Raw genomic sequence first — 20,445 nt, 5'->3', positions numbered from 1 at the left:
TGGTACACCCCAAGTAACACTAAAGCGCCGTTTTGATACGATTATGAGACCTCCAACAGGCAGATGTCTGCAGCCAGCCAGAGCTGTTGATGTAGTGAAGAAGATTGATAGGACTTAGGTTGGTGCACTGCCCCAGGCTGTTGAAGAAAGGTGTACCCAGTGACCTTAATCGTCTAGCTGCCACACGTGTAAATCTCCACGTGTGGCAGCAGAGAAAGTGCTCAACAACTTCCTTCTCTGAAAGGTGACCAAGACCCGCTCTCAAGACAACTATAATGAAAGGTCGTTAAAATAAGACAATAAAACAATTCAATTGTTAAGGTGTTTCACGAAACTTTTAAGGCGACAAATTAACTGCGAGTCTCTGAAGATAAAAAACTCGCACGGATTAAGATAAGTGCCGAAAAAACTTAGTTTAGAATTTAATACATAAAGCTTTAGTTGAGTATTTTCTTTTGTTGTAGCGGGTGGGCGATCATTTTCAAACCTCCTAGGGGTCGCATTTTTGTACACTGAACTTGTTTTGCCATTTATTTAGTTTCTTTTGCCACTCAGCGATCTTTTTTCGGCTACTTGGATTTTAAGCAAAACAAAATTTTAGGCAGTAACTACTGCTAAAACAGCATTGCTAGCAGCAAGAACGTCTGCAGTGACTACTTGCCCACACCCAAACTCCTTCTACGAGTACTTGAATTCATACATTTCCTTCTTCTTGATTGGCGCAATAACCGCTAACGCGATTTTGGCCGAGTTGAACAAAGCGCGTCAATCGTTTCTTTCTCGTCCTAATCGGCGCCAGTTGAACACACCAAGTGCAGCCAAGTCCTTCTCCACCTGATCTTTCCAACGCCGAGGAGGTCTTCCTTTACCTCTGCGACCACCAGCTGGTACCGCATCGAATACTTTCAGCGTCGAAGTATTTGTATACATTCGGACGACAAGAACCAGTCAACGAAACCGCTGGATCTTTATTCGCAGCGCTATACGTTACTCGCGTCTACGTTACTAGCCATCACCAACGTGCAAAGGTTCAAAATTCCTTCGCAAAATCTTTCTCTCAAACACTTTAAGGGACGCCTCATCGTATGTTGTCATCGTCCAAGCTTCTGCACCATACGTTAAGACGGGTATGAAGAGAACCTTGCTGAGTGTTAGTTTTGGTCGTCGAGAGAGGACTTTACTATTCAAGTGCCTACTTAGTCCAAGGCATCACTTGCTGATAAGAGAAAAATCATAACTGTCCAATGGGACGTGAGTGACGAATCGCGAGTTCGCCGACTATTTGTTTATGACAGGAGGTTCTACGTTTTGCCCTATTAATACTAAATTCACGTTTCCTCTCTGGAGGCGCAATCTTGTATTCTTTCGTTCTTGGTGCTCCTTCAATTTTCCAAAATCATCTGTTGATTTGATGCCATTTTAGAGGTTTGTTATTACTCTCGTCGACAAATACTCCTATACTGTCTATTAAATTTCATATCCTCTTCCATGTTTATAAAGGGTGGTTAAGTTTCAAGGGCCGGTGTTGATTTTGAATAGGATATACTTTTTTTAAGAAATTATTGTCATTTCTCTTTATTATGATAATATTGGTGTGGCTCAATTACGTGTGGAACAAAATATCGGCAATGGCTGCCACGGCCTCGGCTGCACACTTTCATCCGATGGTCCAAATTTTCGATGACGCTGAATCATAATTGAGGATGTATGCCGTTAATGGGCCGAATTATCTCATTCTTTAGCACTTGAATTGTTGCTGGCTTATCGACGTACATCTTTTCTTTCAAATAACCCTAAAGAAAGAAGTCCAACGGTGTCGTTGACGTTTAGGTGTGGTTCATATTCAACATCGGCCCTTTAAATAAATTTAATTTTTTGTTTACAAAAGTTAGCTATTCTGACACTTCTCACTCAATACTCTCTCACAGGCCTTCTAAAATTACGTCAGCGCAAAATTACTCTCAAATCTTGTATTCTACTTTTTTTGCACCCACCCGCACGCTGTTTCTTTGTTTCTTTCTTTTTAATATACTCGATCATAAAAAATTTTTTTCCGGTCCACATAAATCAACACTCCCTAATGCCAATACCTGTAGTTGGGTTGCAGCCACATTCACCACTTTGTTGTGCACTTTAAACTTTATAAATTAAACAAGCCCAAATTAACTACGCAATCGCTATCGCACCAAAAGCTCTTTGCTAGCAGCACAAGGACTTTACTTACCACAAAGTACGCACACACACTCATACATAGCGAAAAATTTGCACTCTTACACAGTACTTATATACATACGTACATACATATTTGTGCTTAAATACACATGGCTTGAACCAAACTGGCTTATAAGGGCCAGTATATATGAATGTGTGTATGTATGCATCTGTCCACTGGCGGCAGTACAAACGCAAACTTTGTGCAAGGACTCTTTAGAATTTGCATGCATACATTTGTTTATTTATGATTTTCAATGCATTTTTGTTTGTATTTTGTTTTTGGTTTCGTCTTTGTTGTTGTTGCTTAGATATAACTATTCCCATTTCGTCTTATCTCGTATGTTTATGCTCTCGCATTTCATTTGATTTCTGACTAGCCACAAAATTTTGCGCATTGCTGCAGTCGGGTATTAAGTTATTTGTTGTAACTTTTCATTAAAATTACACTCGAATATCTTTTAGCCTAATCCTTTAATTTTATAAAATGCAGATTGGAAATAATATCCTGTGAAGCTGGCAATGCCATATTAAGATAACCAAATGCTCAATTCAATGCAGTGGCTTAGTTTACGAATTTTGACGGCTGGCATACATGAATACATACATACAAACGGATATATTGTGTTTCATATCATCATTGGATTGTTATCGTGGAAATTTACATAATTTTATTAATTGCGCCTGCCTTTGTGCCTAAGTAATTTGACACTATCAAATCTCGCAGTTTTTACAGCAAACTGTTTGCTGCCTTTCAAGAAGGGTATCAAATCGACGTGGTAATAAACAGACCCTTCAGAAGTTTTCGTTAGAGTGTTATACAAGGTTTTAGTAGGTCTAAGTTTCTAAATTGTCTAAGTTCTGTTTCCTTTCACTAATCCTGAAAGTTTATCGTCTTTTCTGCGTGTTACTGCGTCCACTGACTGCTTTTTAATTTGGTTTTTGAAGTTAAGGGTTAAGGTGTTTACACTGCCTTCCACTCACATTAGAGCGATTCTAAGTCAATTGATCTAAATACCCCTCGTTCAATAAGTACCCGTATTAGAAAAGAAGACTCCATTTTTTTTAATTTTTTTTTTCAACATAGTCCTCTTTTAGAAAGATACATTTTCAAAAAATAGGATTTGTTGAACTCTCCCAAACTCTCGCCTTTGTCTCGGCGAAGACTTCCTCGTTTGAACGAGCCATTTCTTCATGCTAGGGAACAAGGAAAAGTCGCATGCTGTCAGATCGGCTAAATACGAGGGTGCGGCAGCAATTCATAACGCAGTTCATACAGCTTAGCGGCAACAAATCCGGATGAAAGTGCTGGTGCGTATTCGTGGTGAAATAGCACCTTCTTTTTCGCCAGATGTGTCTGTGTCACCTTAAATTTTTTGTGAAAGCGGGCCAATAATTCACTGTAGTATTTCCAGTGATCGTTCTTCCCTTTTCAAAAAAATCGATGAGGATGACACTGTTCGCATTCCAAACAATCGTCGTCAATACCTTTCCGACCGATGGGACAGTCTTAGCCTTCTTTGGAGCAGATTCACCGGGAGAAATCCGTTCTTTTGATTCTTGCTTAGTTTCTGGTATTAAAATGGTGAGTCTAGGTCTTATCAACGATGACATGTCGACGCAAAAATTCCTTCGGATCTTGCTTAAATTGCTTCAAACACTGCTTCAGAGTGAACAGCTCCTCATCAAAAACGGATGTTCGTCCACGTTTAAGTTCATTGAACCAATATCTAACTGACAAATGGCGTTCCTGAGAGAAGTTGGTGTTAGCATCGTTTGCTGCCATCTATCAAGCGACGACCAAACAAGTTTCAGACTGATGGATAGGCTGGTTTGGATTTGGCGGCTATTCGAGTAAAATCTGTTTCATGATTGTCGCTAAGATGGAAAAAGCGGTAATTTGCTTTTTGTTTTTGGATGGGAATAAAAGCGAGGAGATAAACGCAAAGTTGGATGCTGTCTACGGGGACGTTTCGCCATCTATGATTCAATCAATTTAAACGCGTGCGAACATCCGTTTTTGATGAGCAGCGACTAGAACGCCCGGCAGACGTGATTACTGAGGAAATCATCCAAAAAGTCCACGACATGATTCTCGCTGATCGACGAACGAAAGTGCGCGAAGTAACAGAGGTTATAGGTATGTCGACCGGAACGGCAATTAATATTTTACATGATAAGTTGGTGATGAGAAAATTGTCGGCGCCATGGGTGTCGCGATGGCGCGCGGTGAACAACAAGTGGATGCGGCTGTTAATTTCGAAGGATTCAGCATTACACCCAAGGAACTAAGTAATAAACAAAACAATGGATTTCTGCTGGTGAGTCTGCTCCAAAGAAGGCGAAGACAGTCCCATCGGCCAGAAAGGTAATGGCGAAGATTGTTTCACAAAAAACTGGTGTCTTCATTTCTAAAACTCGTCATTTCATTTCCCCTCGTACTTGTGTACATACATATATGTAGAGAGTCGAAGTTAAGATATAATTACTAGGGATATCAATCCCAGAATTCCGTTAAGTTTTAAACCCCACAAATTGCGGGACTTTCGGATTGCAATAGCGTGATCCCGAATATCCCGGGATCGTTGAGATTGAAAAAATTGGCAACCTTCTGACTCGCGCACACATTTTTAAGTATCCTCCGATTAAGGGATATTTTCGCATTTTCGTCGCATGCATAACTTCTTACATATTTAAATATCCAAACTTATAAAAGCTCATACAATCATATACATATGTATGTATGTATGAGTTCTCATGTATTCTCACGCGTCAATCGAGTGCACATTTACCCGCATGCTTACCTGCCACCTTCGGCAGTAACCTTGCAACTTCCTTTATAATTAATTTATATTTTGGCTGCCGTACGTTTAATCCGCACACACCTCAACACATCAAGCACATCCACACATATGCACCTACATACATATTCATAAGCAGTTGAATGTAGTGGTCTGTTCATAAGCACTTTATGCGCACAGCTGTACTGTAAGCGTTTTAAGCTCATTAAAAATGCACAGTTCAGTAGAGCATTAACTGGCCAAAATTATAAGAAAAACAAAAACGTAAAAAAATATCACAACAAGGTTTTAATGAAAATATGGCAACACTTTGCGTGCGAGACGTGGCAGAAGCCAGACACATTATAAATGGATTTTATACGAACATTCCTGCTGTTATTATTGTTATTGTTGTTGCTGTTGTTGTGTTGTTGCTGTTGGTGTTGTGCTGTGGTCAAAATTAGCTACGTGCAATGTGGGCAAGTATGTATATGTAAAGGGTGATCAATTTAGAGGTATTGAATTTTAAATTGAAATAAAACAACGATTTTTCAAATTGATTGGGAAATCTCTATTATTTTTGTGTAGAAGCATTCATGACATTTATTTTTTTTAGAGATAATCAGATACTCCCTTTCAAATGTTGGCCGCAACTGCGTCGTAATTCGGCCATTTTGAATGAGTCGCTGGAGAACTTCGTCCAGTAAATCGTGTATAAATTCAGCAATCTTGGCTTCCAATGCCTCAATCGAAGCTGATTTATCCACGAAGCATTTAGACTTTACATACCCCCACAAATAAAAGTCCAAAGGTGTGATATCACACGATCTTGGTGGCCAATCCATTGGGTCTCAGACGAGAAATAAAGGTCAGCGAAAAAAATAAATCAAACGAAAAGATGACGCAGTAAATTCAATGTTTCATGGGCTGTATGGCAAGTAGCGCCGTATTGTTGGAACCAAATATTGTGGAAATCTCGGGCTTCAATTTCTGGCACCAGAAAGTCTTGTATCAAGGCGCGATAGCGTTCGTCATTCACTGTTACTCTGGCAGCAGTCTCGTTCTTGCTTCGGCAGAACATATACTAAAATTAGAACGATACAGAGAAGATTAGCATGGCCCCTGCGCAAGGATGACACGCAAAATCGTGAAGCGTCTCGTCTTTGAAGAAATATGGGCCGTTGTTTTCTCCTGCCTATAGACCGCACCAAGTAGTTGTTTTCGATGGATCTAATGGCTGTTTTGAAATGGCTTCGGGTTGTTCTTCAACCCAAATACGACAATTTTGCTATTGTCGTAGCCATTAAACAAAAAACGAGCCTTATCGCTGTACGCCATAAGTTGGCCTGAGCGCGCGATGAACACTTTTCGCAGAGCGTCGATTTTCGTAAAACAGTTGCATGATTTGTAAACGTTGTAGAGGCTTAAATGCTTCCATGATGAAATTTCAATGAATACTGAAAAAAAAAAATGATTTATTTAGTTTGACAGTAGTCACGCGTGATCTGCTAAAAAAGCCCTATTGAAAAGAGTTCTTCCAATCGGATCACCCTTTATATACTTGTAAGTGTGCGTGCATTTGTGTCGGTGAGTGTGATGAGCCAACTAGTGGCGCTTAAATATGAAATTAATGGCGGACAGTGGCGTGAAGTGGCAGCCGCTACAAGTAACAACACGACAAACTCACTAGCCACTTTTGCTTGTTGGTGTTATGCAGTGAATGACCGGAAGTTATTTTTATTTTAATACTTATGTTATTTACTAAAGAAATAATAATTTTGTTAAACAAATTTACATTACCTTTAAATCATTCACGATTAAATCAATTAAATTAAATTTTCAACACCTTGAGAGCTTTTAATGCCTTCCGTTTTGTTGCATGCCAATAACTTTTTGGCGGCGGTGGCGTGTGGCGGGTGGCGTGCTGAAAGGAAACTAAATAAGTAATGTGGAATTTTTTCATGTTTACCCGCAGTTTGTATGTTACTAAAAAATAAAATTAATATGAAAAATAATTCTACTGCAACCTAAGGTTACTTGCGGGTTACCTCAGCGCTCGCATTTGCATCAGATGGGTCTGCGAATATGTCTAGAGAGTGAGCTGGACGGAATACATTTTATGAGAATGCACGGTCTTGGCTGGATTTATATTTAATATATAAAAATAATATTTGTGTGTTTGTAACTCATGTGCTGCCATACCGTTAATCCGATTTTGATGAAATTTGGTGCACTTATTATTTTCACTTCGGGGAAGGTTATAGGTATGGTAAAGTTTCGAATTATCAACAAATTCCATATTTATGAACCACACGATTCATATTTGCAACAGGTAAGTTTGGTACTAAAAAAATAATATAATTGCAGACAATCTTGTCACGTAAGAAACCCTAGATTGCGGACAAAGTTATAGGCTATCCTAACGAGTTTTGAAATTCGGTGGATCTTCTTGATGTGTCCCGCATAAATTCTTACTCAAAGATGGCGGAGCACTAATGGAAAAGAGCCGCTGTGAAGAAAATTATAGCGAATGCCACTGAAGCAACTATTCTTAATGGCAGACCGAAAGGAGAAGATGTGATGATTCCCTGAATTCCCATTGTACCCACTGACATTTAATTTGACTTCAAATGACTGCTGTACCCCATAAGTCTCCTTCTATATGAATCTTAGTCAGACTCAAGGTCGATCTAGAAAATTCGTGCTTTTCACATGGTCGTTTATATGTTGCATGCTCACGAATGTAGAAGTCAAACAATTTCTTTGTTTTTGATGAAGACAGAAAAAAAAACATTGTCTACTTGGTAGTTGGAATTGATTGAAAATTATTCATATTCCCACATGAATTTTCACCTGAAAAGCCTTTCGAGAATCTCCACCTCTTTGCGCTAAGGTAGCGCCAAATATACGAATATATGTATATGGGCCTTTGGCTCCGCGGAGGAGCAAAGGGCCGCGACAAGGTTCCTCCACTTGCCTCTGTCATACACAAACTTCTTGATTTCGCTTGAGGTTTCGCTAGTTTTGGATATGTCAGCTTCCAGATTCCTCCTCCAGGTCAGTGCTGGTCTGCCTCAACGATAGCTGTCTTGAGGGTACGGTCGATTGCGCTGCGTGTGATGTTCGTTTGGTCTCGTACGTCTGTTTCTGAGTTCCGGCTTAATTTCGTTCCTATTACAAACTTCCTTATCAAATTTCATTTCAAAATGTTTTGCCGCTTTCAGCTTCTATTACTGTTAGAAATATACAATAGCATTAAGTTAATACGCAGTTATGAAGCAAATAAAAGACGGGTTGTCAAGGATTTATCCTGAAGAATCTTCAGAATATTTTAATTTGAAAATTTTTGGCGGTTATAAAAGCATCTTTCAAGAACGTAACAAAATTTTTTATTTATGAAAATGTTGTTTATAGAGCGCGCTGCAGGCGATTTCTGGAACCTCCTTTAAAAAAAGACGATTTACGGTGCACATCGTAACTCAGGATTAGATTATCTGAAATCAAAAAACCAAACAAATTGTGTTAATATATTAGATTATCTAGTAATTAATCGTTCGGCTAATCAAAATAGTGCATTTTCACAAAATGGCAGCTTTTAAAAGAAATGATTTCGATTTTTACGTTAAAATTTGACCGTAAATTGATTATAAAATGGAAAATAAATATCAGATTTACAAAAGGGACGGTTAATTACTAGAAAATGTATCTTTAAAGATTGAGTTAAAACGGTTGACCGATCAAACAAGCCGTTTTCGAGATATCGTGTACACCGACTTGAAAAATGCCGTTTTGAAAAAAACACGTTTAAAGTTTCAATACCTACCTTAAAACGTGCCGAGGCATCTCTACATATTTAGGTATAACTCCGAAAGTATTGCTTAGATCTACTTCAAATTTCGTGCGTATACTTTTGAATATATGTACATTACAAAAATGCAATAAAAAAAATCGATTTTTTTGAAAGTCATAACTGCGTATAACCCCTTAAGGGGTCGGAAGACGCATTGGCTACAGGGGGTTAGTGAAATGATATTGGGATGTAAAGAGTATTTTAGGTCACATTTTTCTTGTTATTTTTGTTACAACATAAAATATTCCCACCGACATTGGTGCGGGTGTGAATCTGGATCGTTCCTTGAACATATAACCGAGTGCTATGGGAACTTTGGCGTATTTTATTCAAGATTGTAGGAACCACCTAAGCGATTTTGATCGATTTTAACAAATCACGCTAAGATTCTGCACTTGGCCTTACTTTTATTCTGTTCGCACCAGTAGATAGCGCTTTGAATACTTTCAAGGTCGGAATACTGTTGTCGATTCGTACCACATGAATCAGCTAGAGGAACCAGATTTTTACTTGCTGCCCAATATTTACGACGGCGTAAAGCTCTTGTAGCTCATTAGTCCCATCGCTAACATGCAGAGTTCTATAAATCGTAAGTGTGCCTTTCGTCTATCTCCACATGATCGACTGACCTTTGCTATTTTCAACCAAACTGCAGTCACATAAATAATTTTATGTGAATCTTTTTATGCTAGAACTTGGTGCTACAGACTAACATGCAATGGATTCTAACAAAGTCGATGAGCCTTACTTCTTTAGCGGTTTCTTTCTTCGTCTTCTTACTCTGTTTCCTCCTTCGCAGTTGGCAATGGTGAAGTTAGTCTTTGCACTTTCTTTAGAGGATATTCCAATGAAGGAACTCGACTTACATGCCCTCAAATCACAGGAAAAAAGATAGAAGGAAATAGTGAGGAAGAGGGGGAGGAGATGGTGATTGAGGCGTCGTAAAGCTGACTGCCTAGCTGTTTAGATCTACATACATAAACACACTCAGCATTAGCTTTGATAGCGGTATTGCAACGCTCGCGGACTTTCTGGCTCGGTAGTCTATGTGCGCTTTAAATATCAACGCAGTACAGAACTAAAAGTCCTTGCTAAACCACGCTGCTCTTCGGAATTAGTCGGTGAATGTACCAACCAAGTCTGTCATGTTTGGGTGCCTGGACATTGTGGAACTACATAGAACAAGTTGGCTGATAAACTCGCTAATGAAGGCTCTGCAAGCACACCACTGGGCTCTGAAGGCTTCCAAGGGGTAAATTCGGCATCGGTTCAACTATGGATTGACGACTTCATGAGGTCTACCCTTTGGTCTGAGTTGGACTCCTGAAGACTAGTCAAGTGCTTTGGAAAAGAACCAAGCAGGAGATTAGCGACCTTTCTCCTAAAACTTAAAGGAAGGACCTAGCAGTCCTGGTGGACACAACGCCTGTGGTCAGCATATCGTTGCAATTGGAACCATTAGCGACCCAATATGCCTATCCTTTCTTGAGAAAGAGGGCATTGCAGAGTATTTTCTCTGTAGTAGTTCATACTCTTCCCCTTCCGCATCTTTTAAGGTTCATCAATGAATCCAAAAGATTCGCGGAAGAGTGACCTCATACCAAATTTTCAGTCTTACCATCCATATTGCATATATCCTGTCTCTCTATTCCTTTCACTGTAATCTATCCGTGTGTAGTACAATGGTCTTCCTGACTAAGTGCTTGGACTTGTCCAACCCGCAACCACAAGTCTAAGCTAGTGCAGAACATAACGGTATTTTTTAGTTTCCTTGGATTTATTTAATTTTTTTTTTTCAATGTCACCTCAGTTTTTCTATGTGCCAGCTCAAGGCCTGTTTCTACTATGTTTGCCAAGTATTTCATCACCGAATGAGTGACAGAATCAAGAACCATAGAAGTCATAGTAGTCTAAAACTTAACGCCTTTGCATTCCAGGAATTTGCTAGGTTGAAAAAGTTGCTTTCATTGAAATGAAAGTATTCTTATTTTCGAAATTTTCCGAAAGTTATACTCACTATATCGAATGGGTTTTGTGTAACCCACGAATTCCCAATACCATTGGTAATTATAATAAATTATAAAAAAAAAAATATTTCAATAAGCCAACAATTTATTGGATTTTTTTCTTCGATTTTTTCCTTCATGAAGATATTTTCTTGGGAAACTGTTTATGCGCATGCGAGTATTTGCATATGCTGTATTTTTTTATTTTTTAGCCATTTACTCATTTTTCATTTTCTTATATGATTATATACTCCATAATTTTCGTTGAAACAAGGCCTTCATGAATTCGGAGCCCGCCTTCATTTCCAAACCTTTAAATGCTGTGTGATGAAACATGAGCCCCTTTTAAGAGCAGCAGCAAAAGCAAATACATTCAGCCAGCGAATGAAAAAGAAAAAATGCTTCGCATTAACAGTTTTCTACACACCAAAATACTAGTACACTTACAGGTAAACGCTGGTGTTCGTGGAGTCGTTTCGGTTCAGCTGCTTTGGCGGCTGTGATTTGGAAGGCCGCATAGGTGCTCATGAAAAATTATATATTTATTCGTGCGTTGGCAAATCTTCTGGCGATGCTTATCGCTATTAGTATTTATATGTAATAGTGTATATATTTAGTTGTACGAAAAATGCTCTCGTATTACGTACAAATGCTGTTAAGCTAATGCATAATAATAAGAACTAAAGTAAGTACATACCTGTATGTGTGTGTGTATAAGTATACTCTACCTTATGAGGGCTCTCTGTGCTCAAATTAGTTGTAGGACTTAGATCGTTGAAAAGCTCTGATTATTAAGTATTCATACCAGAAGAATCTGTTTGCTACATCACGTACAATCCTCTTTGCTAAAACGTTCCCGGAACAAGCGCCAGATGTCGCTTTAAGTCAACTTATTTGAGTTCTTTGTTAGTTTGTCATGTCTCTGATTAATATTCCTACAGAAATTGCGTCGCAATTGATTGACATTTGTAAAAGTTACACCGTCGTGACTAAATCTACCTCAGTAGGTTTTTTTTATTTTAAAATTTTTATTAAATTTTGCATTAAAAATGGATTCAATGGTGCAAAAACTGTAGAAATGTTAAGAAACTGTTGCGGTGATGTTACTCTAAGGAAAACAGCAAATTACGAGTGACATGAACGCTTCAAAAAAGATCGTAAGTCCATCGAGGATGACGAACTTAGTGGCATGCCGTTGATATCGAAATTGTGCAAAGAAAGTGAAAGAAAAGTTTATCAATAACCACAAATTAACCTTCAGAGAGCTGCTAGGGGATTTGAAGAGGAGAACATTGTAGTTAATGGTTTAGGTTTGCTACGTGTTGCCGGAACTACCGGTTTCGATACCGCTAGTTGAAGAAGCCCCCCAGCCGTACGGACGTCGGCACACCATCTGTGCCAGTGTACACATGCCCAACAGCACAAGCGCGCCACAAATTCCTTGGTATACCCGGATCGCAAGTAAATACTAAATTACTTTCTTTAAGAGGCGCCATTCGTTCACACCATTTGGCTCTTCGAGGTAGAGTTGGTCGAGTACTTGGTACTCTACTCGTACTGCAGTGCCCATCGTTTCCAGAATGCGCCTCTTAGGCTTCGTACAATGATCCATTGGTTGCGTAATAAAAGTCTATCTTCACCTGGGCATTACCTACGCCAACCAGGAAGTGGTTAGGCGTTAATGGTTTGTCTTCGTCGGGAGCGATGGGTAGGTTCGTCAATGTGCATGAGTTTACTATATATATTCTCTGCTACTTGCTCAGTGTTAAAAACTTAAGGAAAATGCTTTGCTTCTTCCTTATTTCCAATCAAGTTTTTTCCATTTTCAGATCGTAGACGTACTGGAACTCCTATCCTTTTCATGAAGTTGCACATGATGATTATATACGAATCCGTTGATAAGTCGTGGGCGATTTCTAGGTGGATGGCGCGCACTGTGAGGACGTACACAACGCGACCCAGTGCTTTTCAGTACGCCGCCCGATCATATCCGAAATAGGTCCAAAATAGTTCAATCCCTTATAGATAAAGCGTCGTACATAGGGACTCAAACGATCCTCAGGTCCGCCAAAGGATATCGCCATAGCCATGATTTCCAAGGCTTAATCCGACCCAACATTCATCAAACGCATCATTACTGGAGACGAGACAAGTGACTGGAGAGCTCCGAATGAAACAAAACCAAAAACCACGTCATTTTCAGTCGGAAAAGAAAACGATGCTTACGGTTTTTATAGATTACAACGGTATTGTACACCACGAATTTTCGCCAGAAGGTCAGATAGTTAAAGGGGACTATTGAAAAAAAAAATTATTTAATATTTTGTTGACTGACGAATTGAAATCTTTTTCTTCAATGTAGTCGAATGCCATGCTGTCAATGGAGTCAAGGATCTGGTTCAACCAAAAATCGACACTTTCGAAGACGAACAAAATAGTGTTTTCAACAAAAAACAAATACAAAAATATATTAAACTTCTCTTTCTGTTTTTGTGCTTCTTCTAACGGATTTCAGATGATGGAATTGGAATTGAAAAGAAAAATAAAAATTACATTACTTGCACATAATTAATTTCAATTACAAAACAGAAATCCTTTTAGTAGAAATGGAAAAAAGATTACTTTCCAAAACATTTCTAAGGAATGGAAAAAGTCATAAATTACTACAGACCGAAGGAATTGATTACCAATTAACATTATTCAGGAATGGGTTCAGACGAAATTACAATTACATTCCTGAGCAATTGTTATTTGCATTTATCCAGCTCCGTGAAGATTAACACTTCAGTTTGATCAGTAACCGGAAAAAATGTATAGTTATAAATTTTTATATTTTTTTTTCATTAGCTCTCTCGTTTAAGGGGTTAGTGGTAGTCAGAATTTTCAATTTGATTTGGTTTTTTTGCTTTTTCTTAAAGTATAATATCTTAAAAATATTGTGTGAAAATTTGAAGTAAATCCGACAAACTCTTTTTGAGTTATTCGACAATTAATAAAAGGCGGACGGGAGCTCCGCAGCAGATGGCAAAACTTTAAATGCGTTTTTCTCAAAACTATGTTTTTTGAACTGGTGATCACTCGTGCCTAATGAAAAGAATTAGGCGTGGATGGACGAGCGAGAATAGAGAGTAAAATTTCAAGGCCATGCAACGTTTTGGGCGTTTTCGTTCCACGAGAGAGAAAAAAGATATAACGTGGAGGAAAAGGAGAGAGAGAGATATACCTTATATATTTTTTAGTAATTTACCATCATAAATACATCCATTTTCGGTTGATTATTTGCTGTTGACTATCTGATATTTCACAGTTTATATTTTGTATTATTTTATTACGGGCATCAGTCACAACGCTCTGTTTGAATATGGACTTATTTAAGGTTTTTCGCAATGTTAATCCTTTACGTGCGTTTTCCGAATTGTTGCTACAATGAATGAAAAGCGTTAATCAACAGATTTCAGATTGCTCAGACTTGAACATTTCGACATTTCGACATACTTACAGTTTCTTAACTGCTGATGGTCGAGCAATCTTTTTGGTTTTAATTATTTCGTCTAAGCTCAGATCCATAGTCGTTGCGTACCGTATTTCTTTTTTTCCTCGGTAATTGGTAAATCAAGAATTTTTTAACGAATCTACCTTCAAATATTGCGAAAAAGAAATAAATTTGTCTCCGTGTACGTCGGTAAAAAAAACGCAGATTGATGTTTAGTGCAAAGCTGGATGCGCTTGCTCTACAGGGCTTGATTGAAAAGTAATGATCCTTCCCGCGCGGAGCATCTGCCAAGCGATCAACCGAATCGGCTGGTGGGGGAAAATGATCGTTAGACCTTTCCCTTCCACTAGAAACCGGTCCCAGTTCTCTGGCAACAGCGGTGCAGTCAACATCGGTCCGCGCGTGAAAGCTGTTTTAAAAGTGTGTTAGGATTTTGCAGTGGCGAAAATGCAGCGATCGTTGGAGCAACGTTACTCGATCAAATTTTGCGTAAAGCTAAACAAAACGAGTAGCGATACCATTGGGCTACTCAAGGAGGCTTACGGGGACCAATCTCTGTCCAGTGCCTAGGTAAAACGGTGACACAAGTCGTTCAAGGAAGGCCGGGAGGACGTCGAAGACGAACAGCGATCTGGAAGGCCTTCGACGACGCAAACAGACGAAGATGTGAATCTCTGCACCTCTGCATTGGCCAAGATGGGGGTTCCGGTGTGCTCTACAGCCTAGACCTGTCCCCTCCGGACTTCTTCTTGTTCCCGCGCCTGAAAAGAAAGCTGAAGGGGAGGCGTTTCGACTCCATCGAGACGATCCAAAAAACTGTGACAGCCGAATTGAATGCGATTCCGGCGGATGAGTTTAAAAAATGTTTCCTGCAGTGGAGGGACCGCTACCAGCGGTGTATTGACGCTCAAGGGTCCTATTTTGAAGAATATTGTTGTATAAGCCAAAAGGTTTAATAAAACTGCTTAAAAAAATAAGGTTCATTACTTTTCAATCAAACCCTGTATTGTTAATAGTATGTAAACAGTGCTATTAGGTAAAAGCAAGACACTTGTGCCGAAGGAAATTTTATTTCAACGTCGGGTATTCATAAGGCATAATCAATTTCGTCGTCAGTGGCTTGTCCGCATACAATGCAACTATCTATCGTAAAAGTACGAGTTGTCAACATGTCGAGCGATGAAGGGAAATTTATTTGTAAATTTTGTCTATTTGTATTCTCTGCAAATGTTGTGAATTTCTTTAGATGTATATTCTTTCTCTCTCTCTCTCTCATTCTCTCTCGGGTCTCTCCCTCTTTCTTTGTCTGCCTTGAAAGTTTCACTTCTGTTCTGTGTACTACGCTACACGCACTTCTTTTTCTTAATTTCGATTTTATTAAACCATTAATTCTTGGTTTTTTTTTCGAAATTCTGAAAAATATTTCCTGAGGCCGCCATATTGTTAATTTCGAAAACAAAGTTTCGACCAGGCACAAGATTATCTATTAATAAAACGAATTATTTTTGTCCGTTTGATTTTAGATGAATCTCCCAAGACTTGTGATGATCACCGCAAGAGACTTCTAGAGAAGCGGACTCTATACAAACAGCGATAACTTTTATAAGTTTTCATTTGCTAAAGTCAAGTCGAAATATGATGTATTAATGCTATGCTTTTATTTTTGTGAAAAGTAATTGACTACCAAAAAAATTTCTGAAAATCATGACTTTTTCGGGCCTCTGTCTACCCCTAACCCCTGAAAATAACAGAAACTAAATTTGAACGTGGTATATTAGATAATTTGTGGAAGAACTTCAAGACGCACACCACAAATAGGAGGAGGAGCTCGGCCAAACACCTAACAGAAGTGTACGCGCCAATAATTTATTTTTTTTTTTTTTATATTAGATAATTTTAAGTCCTTCTCTACCTGATCTTTTCAACACAAAGAAGGCCTTCCTCTTCCTCTGCTACCACCAGCTCGTACCGCAACGAATACTTTTAGAGCCGGAGCGTTTGTATCCATTCGGACGAAATGTCCCAGCCAACGAAGCCGCTGGATTTTTATTCGCGCGCTGTCTATGTCTTCGTTAAGCTTAAAAATCCCCCCAATGAAAAGATTTACAAAATTAATTAATTAAAATAAAAAAAATTAAATTAAATAAAATTTATATATCCATTGAAACTCCACCTGGTGTCACACGGTATGCACCTGTATGTTGCCATGTTGCAAAGATACAAACAAAACTAAAAAAACAATTAATTACCATACAACAACACATACACACAGTTATGCCGCAAGGACAGATATGTAAATAATAGCTGGTGTTTGGGTGTGTTTGTCCGCCATGTGGCATGTGTAGCATATTATAATTCTGTGGCATTGTGCTCATGTAACATTGCGGTTACGTGTATTAACGCCACGCGGCAGCAATGAATGTAATGCACTCGCCCATACGAGAGTAGTGCACCGCTCGCACGCCAACTTAGCTGGCTGGTTCGCTGTGTGACCGGTTCTGTGACTGGCAGCTGAGACGCTGCTGGCTCTTTAGTTGCTTGGCTGTTCTTTTTTTGTCGTTTTTTTGATCGCGCACTCACCTGGTTTCCTGGTGTTGCATGCAACGTTTGTGTTGTTGTTTTTTTTTTAAGTTTTAAGCTATTTGCGTGCGTGTGACTGTGTCGTGCAACATGTAATGGGTGTTGGCATCTGACAACCGTATAATGTCAGATTTGTGTAGCGAAGCGTGGGAATCGTGCTAAAATATGTTGACTAGCTTGAGAAGTTTTCTCATATGCACATATGTGTGTGTGAATATGTAAATCAATGCATGCATTTAAAATAAATCAGACGCACATACATTCACACGCTTTGTGTTTTGCTCGCTCAAGTGAAAATTGTCCTTCACTTGATTCGATTGCGAAATCTGATAATGACTCATAAAATTCAAGTTCTCGATTAATTTGCATTTAACAGGTTTAGGTTTTCATGCGATTTATTAATTGCTTGTGTATATATATACGTATATACATGCATACATATGTACATATGTGTATGTGTATGTGAGTATGTAAATATGCAGGTTTACAGGTTTGCGAGTTTTTATGTTAAGCTCGTTTCTGCTTCTCGCGCCATATCCCAGCTGAACTCGTTTGCTGCAATTACGCAATTCCACTTTTTTGTGCAACTTCTTACTTGGCTTACCTATCCTCACGCACATCAGCCGTTTCCTACGAATGCCATCAAGCTTTAAAAGCTTCCAATCCCGTTTCTTTATATCTTTCTTCTCTTTTCAATGCGCTTCAGTGCTGCGTTGGCGCTGGTGCAGAGCGTTGGACCAGAGTAGATTTGGTGACAGAAATTTCCACAAAAAAGTAAGCAAAATAAAAACTGGCTTACATGCATTCAAGTTTTTTCGGCGGCAATTTGGCTTATTATTATTAATACTTCAATTTCTCAGGCACTACAAAGCGCTGCGGCTTGAAATCTGTTTTGGACCCTTCAAAGATGTTGATTTAAATAAAAAAGTTAAATGTTGAGCTTTGGTGCATTAAGAGGCTTATGGTCGAACTTTATGGCAATATTTTTGTTGTGCATTTTAGCCCGCAATATCCCTTTGTTATGTGTATTTATAATCTTTTTCTGCACAAGAGACAGAAAAGACCCATCTCTTGGGGATTACTTGTTTTCGTTTATTCCAAGCCTAAAACATAATTATAGTTTTTGCAGTCCACTTAGAGCTAGGTTAGTTTAGGTTATGGTGGTTGTTGTTGTTGTTGTTGTTGTAGCAACATTAACATTGGAAAAAGTCACACGATATTAACATTATTTTTGTTCAAATAATCGCGAACAAGACGTGATGTCTGAGCTGGTGCATTATCGTGATGCAAGAACCATGACTTGTTGTCCCACAATTCCTTCCTTTTAAGACGAATGTTCTCGCGCAAACGCTTTAAAACGTCTAAATAATATTTAGCGTTAACCGATTTTGCGATTTGTGCGATTTTCAAGCACAATTTCCTTTACTTTTCCGATGTTTTCGTCGTTTACTGATGTTGCTGGACGACGTTCATGAGGCAAGTTTTCAACCGATGTACGGCCCTCTTTGAACGATTTGTACCACTGGAAAACACGTGCACGCGATAGAGCTGAGTCCCCATAGGTTGTCTGCAACATTTTTAAGGCGTCTGAAGCCGAATAACAAAATTTCAAACAAATTCTTTGTTCAACTTGAATTTCCATCGTTAAATTCGAAGAACACACTCGAGCTTGACTTGTTTACAGTAGCACAGAAAACAAACTATGTGACATATCACGCTGAAATTTGCCATGTAAGCTTATAACAGTCCTACCAAAAAAATTTATTTTTGCCATATGTCATCCGCGGACCGTTTTATTGATAACGTCTCGTTCTTATTTGAGCAGAAGGTATATGGGGAATGCTGCTGAAGTGACAGTCCTTGTCGGATATAAATCCGGGTCGTTCCGGTAACGTAGAACCGACTGTCCTGGGAACGAGGTTATGGTGGTAGTCGGTCCGTATGACCAACTCACTTAGACCTTACAGGTCCGTTATGATACTACTGTGCGACATGGGAACCTGGTTTATTTATATTCATGAAACCCTTTTGAGGCTCTTATGAAGCGCGGTATTGGTCAAATCCCCACACCAGACAGTTCTGGAAGAGCATTGAAAAGTGTTTACCTAGACAGCCTGCTCTGATTTTAGCTAGACCTGGACAATTGCAAATGAAGTGCTCAACTGTTTCTTCCTCTTCCTCATCTCTACAACTTCTACAATATTCATGGAAGAATACTCCTAGTCTCCAAGAATGCCTGCCAAATAGCCAATGACTGGTGACACAAGCCACGACCTTCGAACTATCATCTCTTGATAGGCTAAGCAATTCCTTTGTTCTTTCCTTATTTATTTGCGCTCATAGTAGCCTAGCTGTTACGCATGTATCTTCATCTTTCCATGACCTATTAGCCTCTGGGATAATTTTGTTTTTCATTATTAATTTACTCGTGGCCATAGCTAGCCCGATGATACTTTTGTCACTGAGCAGTTTTAGTTACAATACCTTTCCTAGCTAGCTCATCTGCTTTAGAGTTTTCCTCAAATTCCTGTGCCCCGGAACCCAAGTAAGGCTGACCTTGAATACAACGCTAATATCATTCAGGGCTGTCCGGCATTTCTATGCAACCCTTGATCTTAGTATAGCCGCGTTAATTGATTTAATGGCTTTCAGGCTATCCGAAAATATATTTATAGTCATTTTTGTTACGCCGTGCGAATTTAGGAACATCTGCTTGATAAATGCTGCAGTAGTCTGCTAGTCGAACGGATAGTTCCAGTCCTAATTTCTTCGAAAATACTCCATAGCCAACCTTATCGTCTAGCTTGGAACCATCAGTATAGAAGTTTAATTCCCCCCTTCTCCATGGCCTTGGTGCCTGCCACTCCCTTCTTGACGGTATACTTGTCTTGAAGAGCTTGTCGGAGGTAAGTCTAGGAGTAGAATAGTCAATTTCTAGTTTGTGACTGTTCAGAGTGTGCAAAAACAGGCGTGACCAATCCATACTTTTGAGTATAAGCGCTGAGGCGGCGGCCATGTGAGCTTAAATTACTACTGTTTATTTTTAATTAAATTTAAAAAAAAGCTTAGAAATTTATAAAATTCTTTCTTTGACACCGAAAAGTCAAGCAGAATAGAACTCGACATCTAATTGAATTCTCTTAGAACGCGGGCAATAGGAGCATTATGCATAATTCGTATTAACAAATTCAAGATGAAATGGGTAAGTGTTGCATAGAAATGTAGTAGGGATATGGAAGGGAAGGCTCCTCTATACGAATGAACAAGCGAAACAAAAGACTTTGAGAGTTTAGACTTTGTACTCTCTGGAGACTTGAGGCTAATTAAAATTAAACGGAAATTATTGGAAGGATGATTTGGTTTGGTAAACTTCTGTTAAGTGTTTGCCCTCGCTCCTCCTCCTATTTGTGGTGTGTGTCTGGTTGGTGTGCCACAACTGGAGGGACCTACAGGCATCTAGACCATATGGGATAGGATTTGAAAAACTTAAAGACCTCTGTTCGCTTTTGCCATTCTTAATGTTCG

The 20,445-nt window shown here is 39.0% G+C and overlaps 1 non-coding gene across 1 annotated transcript; it reads left to right on the top strand.

The window, feature by feature from the left end:
* The first annotated feature begins 6,051 nt into the window (after window positions 1-6,051).
* On the top strand, window positions 6,052-6,158 carry LOC128859408 (U6 spliceosomal RNA). Its single transcript, XR_008454147.1, has one exon. It is a non-coding gene; the product is annotated as a U6 spliceosomal RNA (small nuclear RNA).
* Window positions 6,159-20,445: the final 14,287 nt, after the last annotated feature.

The sequence above is a fragment of the Anastrepha ludens genome, chromosome 3 (genome assembly GCF_028408465.1).
Source record: "Anastrepha ludens isolate Willacy chromosome 3, idAnaLude1.1, whole genome shotgun sequence".
Taxonomy (NCBI): domain Eukaryota; kingdom Metazoa; phylum Arthropoda; class Insecta; order Diptera; family Tephritidae; genus Anastrepha; species Anastrepha ludens.
The sequence above is the reverse complement of the archived record's forward strand: the minus strand, read 5'-3'. Positions and strand labels throughout refer to the sequence as shown.